Source organism: Pelobates fuscus, chromosome 11 (assembly GCF_036172605.1).
Source record: "Pelobates fuscus isolate aPelFus1 chromosome 11, aPelFus1.pri, whole genome shotgun sequence".
Lineage (NCBI taxonomy): Eukaryota > Metazoa > Chordata > Amphibia > Anura > Pelobatidae > Pelobates > Pelobates fuscus.
Genome location: NC_086327.1, coordinates 104,086,813 through 104,093,409, shown reverse-complemented (window position 1 = coordinate 104,093,409; position 6,597 = coordinate 104,086,813).

Below are 6,597 nucleotides of genomic sequence, written 5' to 3'. Positions count from 1 at the left end.
TATTGATTTACTTGAAAGATGAAAGCATGGGTATGTGTTTTCTCATAGCTGCATCCTATGAGTTTCCCTCCAGCACCATCTCCATCAGATACATGACGCTTGGGAGGTAGGACTGTGTTAGTGTTTTTGGTCGATAAGATTTTGTAATTAGGCCCATCATAATTTCAGCACCAGGCCCACTGAGCTCTTCATCTGGCCCTGGGTCAAGGTTATGCAGAGGTGGTGTCATTAATCAAATTCTGGGAGTTGCATTGTTTTTCATTTTTTATTAGGTATTTCAAAATGAACACTGCCTACCCTTAAAAGCTGCATTAGGAAGAAAACGGCTCCCATTGCATTGATATATGTACTATATATTTTATTTATTTTTTATATAATTTTTGTGAAATGCAGACCACTCATTCGGTCTTCTACTGCATTTCATGCTGCCAATTTGCCAATTTTCCTTAAAGGGACACTTTAAGCACCATAACAACTACTTCTCGCTGTAGTGGTTATAGTGCCAGGAGAATGCTGTGATGCTTTGCCTTGGTGAGCTTTCAAATAATCGATGAATGTTTTGGTTCTTATCTTGCTCTGGTCAGCACCCACAATCCTTCAGATCATCACAGTTATACTAAAACAGAGCTTCAACCTAAGCTAATGCTCTCAACCAATGAATAATGCCCAGTAGGATTTGTATGCTAATGAGGAAGTATTAACCTCCACTTCACTATCACAGCTGTGCAGACTAGTAACATTCGGGGTGCCCAACACAGCCAGCTAAGTAACCATTCATAAATAGTTTGACAGCTTACCCTAGGATGCCACCTGGGGACTCCTGGCACTATACCAAAGCATTGTGCCGTTAAGTTATGGTACATAGAGTATCCTTTAAACCTGTTTCAGTTTTGCTTCATAAGGATAACAACACAAAACATTTATGAATTGTTATGACCTAAGACTTATTTATTTAAAAAGATGTTGTGATACAGTACTTTATGTATTTATAATACACAGTATAATATATGCATTGTCTTCTAATGTAGCTATCAATAAAAAAATAAAAAGTCGATTAAAAATGTCTGATAATAATATATATATGCTGAAAGTGGAGTATTCGGATCTTGTACATTAAATCCAGCTTACAGTTTAGCTACAGCTCTGCCAGAGAGCCAATGAAAGCTTCAGAATTAAGATGATTAATCCCTGTGACCTACTTCACACACAGGCCACGTAACAACATGAATAATGAAGCAATATCTCCAATGCCCGGGAAATGGTCATTCCAAGATATGTTGCATTCATGACTCACCACAGTTTGATAAAATAATAAAGAGTAAAACTTGGTGACTTGTGTCTTTTTTTTTTTTTTTTGTCAATCTTTCTTTTATTGAGGCAAGAATGAAGTGGGGTACAGAATAAAGAAGAGGTGATGCATAGCATTTGTACAGGATAAGGTCACATTAACACAGTATTACATCTCCTACGCATGGCGGCCTCATTTTATATTAAGTAGGCTTTCCAGAAAATGAATAACACGTATAGTGTAGTAATTATGAAGGTAGCCTTGAAAAAACCATATGATATATCCTAAAACATGAGTAACGTACAGGTTTAGTCAACAAGTTAAATACAGGGCAGTCAGCGAGTAAATTAGGTGGGTGCTCAAAACTGTTGCTAGGTATGACCCTAATTGTGCAAATCAAGAGAATGGGCACCAGCATATAATATAGGATGGAAGTCCACCCAGCTTGCTGAATTTCCTAGCCTGCTTAGCTTCAGCCTGGATGCAGTAGCAATCCGAAATATTTACCCCCTAGAACACGTCTAATGTAGTAAATCTGCGATGCAGCTTATACAATTACGGCGGCTAGTCACTTGAGAGTGCCACCCGGGGGTCGCATGGTCGAAATACACATCCTAGAGGTGACATGACCGGGTCGGCTAAGGCCCCTACAAGATACAGAAATAACTAGTAAAACTTAAGAGCAGTAATTGGGGACGCATAACATGAGTTTGATCATATCTCTCGAGCAGGTTGCTTGGGAAGTGTTGCGCCAGTTGTGAAATAAAGTAAAACGCTGCCCTGTTCTATCATGCAGGGTTATCGAAGCGTTATTACGGCAGCGTGTGCAGCGGTGTAAATGGTATAAATATACATCAAGTGGCATATGTACACAATACTAGTTGCTAATTTAACCTATGGCATAGTAAATATTCAAGTGTCGGTTATATTTATATAGGTCACGCTATGACACATTTGAGTGATATTTAGCAGGTTGTATTCTAGTACATAAGTCTCTAGCTCGGTAAGGGCGGTCAGTGTGCCCATGAGGTTTGTCTTACATCAGTCAGTTTGCCTGGCAACAGGAGGGGCGTGTGGATGGGTTTTGTTTGCTGCCTTCAGCCAATTCCCAGTGCGTGCCACACTGAATAATCCGTTCTCTGCTCTGGTGTACCGGTTCCCTTATCTGGCATGTGGGCAGTCAGGCTGAGCTGCAGGCATTGAAGAATTGTTGTCAGCGTGTCGCAGCATGGCATTTCCGAGGCCCTGCAGCTCCAGGTTGAGAGGGAGGCCCAGACCCATGGGTTGTAGGTCTTCTTTCTCCGATCGGCGGAGTCATAGCTCTGTCTGGGCTTTGTGGTGGTGGTCGTCCGGAGAGCTCGGGGTGAGGAGGGGGTGAGTGTGCGGTGGGGAGTTTCTCCCCCGCTCCAGACCGTGCGTGGGGTCGTCGCCATGTGGCCACAGGCTTGGTTACCTCTCGGGGCCGAGCCTTTCCCTTTGTGGGCGCTGTGGAAGGTCCTGGTGGTAGTCCACCGCCGGCGGTGTGTGACCTTCCCGCGGTGTGGTTGGCGTTTTGGAGGAAGTCTCCTAGTGACCCCCAGTCTGGATGGGCGTACCGCCCTTCGTGGTAAGGCGGTTTTGCCCGGGATCCGCTCCGGCCGCCCTATGGCTTCAGCCAATACCTCCTCCTTGTGGCGTGTGGGGTGTTGTTGGGCCTCTCTGTGCTCCAATTTTGCCCAGAATTGTCGGAGCAGGGTCTCCAGGCGCTCATGAAGGGGCCGGGAGGGTGCAAGGTCAGTCGCATGGCCTGCAGCCGCCATTTTGCTAGCGGCAGTTTGCTCATTTGATGCTTGTTTCAGGCTGTTGCCGTCGTTTGTAATCCAAGTTGGGTTGTGAGGCATAATGATTAGGACCGGGATAACCCCCACCGTTCCTAGGGGGGGGGGGGGGGGAGGTCCGATACTTCGGGTGCCGCTTGTTTAGGTGGGCCGGGAGAGCGGCCGTCTCTCCCCTGCCCTGTGCAGAGTAGGCCCCAAGTCTCCGTTCCGGGAGTTCTGCCGGTATTCAGGCTTGCGAGGTGTCCACCGGTTCCCCAGACTCTGTAGTACACAGTGAAGCAGGTATGGGTTCTGGGTTGGGTGTTTTACCCCCGATTTTTGGCAAGAATCCAGATCAGGCTCAGGAGCTCTCAGAAAGCATGTCTGCTCAGCTTCCCGGTCAGGCTCCGCCCCCCGTGACTTGTGTCTTTAATCAAATTTAGTTTGAAAAAAAATCCCCCCAAGTCCTCAGTACTCCATACCTCTTGAAAACAAGATGATTTTGAAGTAGCAATATTAAGAGTTCCAGCCTATGAGAGTTCCAGCCCATGAGAATTCCAGCCCATGAGGGTTCCAGCCCATGAGGGTTCCAGCCCATGAGGGTTCCAGCCCATGAGGGTTCCAGCCCATGAGGGTTCCAGCCCATGAGGGTTCCAGCCCATGAGGGTTCCAGCCCATGAGGAACTTCTGATGGTTACATGAGGATGAAGAAGCATCAAATGGAATATTAAGAATATTCTCTTCCTCTGGATCCATTGAGCCAGAATTTCATAAAAATTCATGAAAATTCTCCTTTAAAATAGGAATGATAATCAATAACCTGGTCATATTCACACAGACACCTGTTGCTGGTCGAGATTCACTAAATACCGGTAGATGTGTGATACTAACATCTACATATTTTGGCATCTACATATATGTACATAGCTACATATATTTGCATTTGCAAAATATATGAAACATGAGACACCATTATAATAAAGTTTTTGCTATCCTGTAATTGAGACTGCTACAAAGAGATATTCTATAACTACTCCCCCAACCCTCCTTCCGCTGTACACGACTTATATGAAACGTTAAGGGGTTCCTTCATGAAACTACAAATTGAGTAAAAACATGAATTGCAAGTCAAAATCACTTAAGCGTGACTAAGATGAGCTGGAGAATTTTTCCAGATCAGCTATTTTAGCCTCAGTTTGCTGCTTGAAATTTGGTGAAATTTAGTGAATATTCACATAAGAATTGTTTTCTGCAACTCCACATTATGCAGGTAGGTGGCACTATGTGCAGAATTGCCTTGTCTTTTTTTTTAATTCTTTATTTTGTTGTGCATAAGAAATACAACTCTACCAGCAATGCCACAACAGCTATTGCCAGTTTTCAGGTATACATTTATAAACAGTTGTGTGGCTCATCGAAACATAGCACATTTTATATTTTAACGTAGTTTCAACAATTGTTAAATCAAACATGTTAGTTGTAAGTTAGAGCGAGCGAGTTATGAATTCTGGTTAACAGACTGATGAATGGTGGGGTGCTAGTGTCGCCCGCTTGATCGTCTGAGGCGTGTCCTAGTTGTTGGGGTGGTTGGAGACATAAAAAGAGAAAATTAAATATAATGGTCATCCCTAGGCATAACAGCGTTGTCTGATCTTGGTGTGCATGCTAGGTGTTATAAGGTTGTGCATACTATGGCGCAGGGTATGGTTGTTTAGGGTGGTTTACGGCAGCTAAGTCATCAGGCTGGGGGGTATGCACTAGGTATACTGTCCCCTGGATATAGTAGTGGAATCTACGCTTGTATTCTGTCCTGGCCGTCATAAGAATTGCCTTGTCTTATTCACTAAGGTGAGAATTTGAAGTAAAAGTACATTTCAACCTTAGATCAGAGCAGCCAAATTGCAAAAAAAAGTCAACGATGCTCTTAATTCAGCTACTCTGGCCTTAAATTTGAAATTCAATTTGAATTCGTGACAATTCTCACTGTTTTAAATAACCCTGACAGTTTTCATACAAAGTATCGGTTTATGATAATTGGGCATCTTTCAGAAGTGACTTGTTTTTTCAGTTTTATAGTTGCAACAGGTCAAGCTAATTTAGAGTATTACATATATTATTATTATTGCCATGTATATAGCACCAACAGATTCTGTAGCGCTTTACAATCAGTGGCATACATACCGGGGACACAGGGTTTGCGGCTGCGACCGGGCCCGGCCCACCAGGGGGTGTCTTGTGCTCTGATGGGATCGTAGCAATGGAGATAACTAGCACAGCGTTTAGTGTGACCAGTATAGCGTTACCAGTTTCATGTTAGTACCTCCTGTGACTCATCATATGAAAGGTAATGCCCTCGCATTTGTTATGGTCGAAATGTAAGTGTCGGTCATAACAGAGAAGAATGTAGTGTTAGAAATGATAGAAATAGACAAAACCTTAAAGAGGTAAAGAGGAGAGAGATGAAGGGAGGAGAAGGGTTAAGAGGGATGGGGAGAGGGAAGCACAGGAGGGAGTGGTACAGGGAGTTACTGGCCATGGCTATCGTAGGTCTATGCGACCTAATTACAAAGTGACTCCAAAATTTTTAGCAACAGCACAGCGTTTGGGAATTGGGCTAGATCGTGTGGGACTGCCCGTGGGTTTCTGATCGCCCCCCTGCGGGAGTGCAGGCTGGGTGAGTCAAAAGTTAAGGTAGGTCGGCTACAGAAACAGGGTTACAGTACATCACTTTTAAATAAAATTTACCAATTGTTATTTTAAGTACTATTTAGAACACGTTGCTGAATATCTTTAAGGTTTACTATAGTGTCAGGAAAACAAAGCGGTTTTCCTGACACTATAGTGCCCTGAAGGTGTCCCCACCCTCAGGGTCCCCCTCCTGTGGCGCTGAAGAGGTTAAAACCCCTTCAGCAGCTTACCTTATTCCTGCGCCGGGCTCCCTCGGCGCTGGTGACCTCTCCTCCCCCGCCGATGTCAGCTCCCCCGTCCAACGCCAGCGGAGCCGAATGCGAATGCAACAGCTACTAGGGTCTGGCTTAACCCCAAATGTAAACATAGCAGTTTCTCTGAAACTGCTATGTTTGCATCTGAAGGGTTAAAACCTGAGGGACCTGGCACCCAGACCACTTAATTGAGCTGAAGTGGTCTGGGTGACTATAGTGTCCCTTTAATGTTTTAATATCACCAATAATAATTAAGGAGTCGTTGGAGGAACATAAAAATATTTTATATATTGGATCAGGAAGGGCAAGCAGAACAACATGTAATTTTAATAAAAAAACTATATGTAAACAAAGTTACAAAATATACTATTAATAACGTAATACTGTCATTTAAAAAGGTGTGTACATATTTATTTTTTAACTAAAATAGCTGCAAATGATGACTTTCCCATCCAAACACATAAACAAAACAATGGTTAATTTACAACTACTAATGGGCACTGGCAAAACTAGATTTACAATCTTCACAATTACCACAGATATTGTGACTTTTCCTTTCCCCAACAGTATC